Here is a 1,201-nt window from a genome sequence, read left to right as displayed (position 1 = left end):
ACAGAAGTCTAGCAAATTATATATATATATATGCTGTGAGTGTGTACATGTGCAGGTACCCTACACTACCCCTGCATCAGTCAGTGGTGGATGTATCATTACTCAATAAGATCGCGAATTTGCCTTGGCAGTATCTGTTTTCCATATCTTCATACTGTCCTGAAATTTTACCAGGGTCTAAGGCACAGTAACACAAAGGACGCATAGTAGACATAAAAGTTAACTCATTAACTAATTAACTTGAGATTATTATTAACAGAGAAAAACCAAAGAACACATTTTGGCTTGAACTGTATCTCTCTTACTAAAGTAAGACTTCTGTTAGTTTGTTTGTTAGTTGCACAATAAAATTTAATGAAATAAAAATTAAATAAAATTAAAATCTACCAAAACCATCTTGGTTAGTTTTGTTAGTCATCTAGTTAGTTAGTTAGTCCACTGTTTCAAGATTCATCAACTCTGGTCTGGCTGAAACAGTTCCTGAGTTCACAGAGTTGGATGTGAAAATGTAACATTTTTCCGTTTCTGTTTACAGAGCTCATTTCCTCTGCTGCCTGTTTCATCAGTATGGAGCAGAGATTACCCTCTAGTGGTGTGCGGTGTGCACTACATACAATGAATGTAATAGAAAGAGAAGCACCTGTAAGGGCTGCACGGTGGCGTTGTGGTTAGCGCTGTTGCCTCACAGCAAAACCCGGTTGGAACGGGGTTCGGTCCGTGAACCGCTTCGGTCTGTGCGTAGTTTGCATGTTCCCCTCGTGTCTGCGTGGGTTCCCTCCGGGTCCTCCCATAGTCCAAAGACATGCAGCTCACGATTGGTGACTCTAAATTACCACTGTGAGCGTGTATGGTTGTATCTCTACATGTGTGGCCCTGCGATAGTCTGGCGGCAGGGTGCACCCCGCCTTCCGCAGCTGGGATTGGCTCCAGCTCACCCACGACTCTTACGAGGATAAGCGGTTATCGACAATGACTGACTGACTAAGAAGCACCTGCATTTTTTTATACCGAAAATCATACCATCAGGATTTCTAAATACCCTGTTTCATGATACCGTGATACTGCCCAAGCCTAATCACAAGTAACAAATAAGATGTTTTTACATTTTTTTTAGTTGTAAATGACGTTTAAACAAATTGAAAAGTCCTTAAGTCAGCTTTCTGAGAAAGCAGGATAACACTCTACCAGTGCAGATTGGATC

Source organism: Plectropomus leopardus, chromosome 10, assembly GCF_008729295.1.
Source record: "Plectropomus leopardus isolate mb chromosome 10, YSFRI_Pleo_2.0, whole genome shotgun sequence".
Lineage (NCBI taxonomy): Eukaryota > Metazoa > Chordata > Actinopteri > Perciformes > Serranidae > Plectropomus > Plectropomus leopardus.
This window is presented reverse-complemented; position numbering follows the sequence as displayed.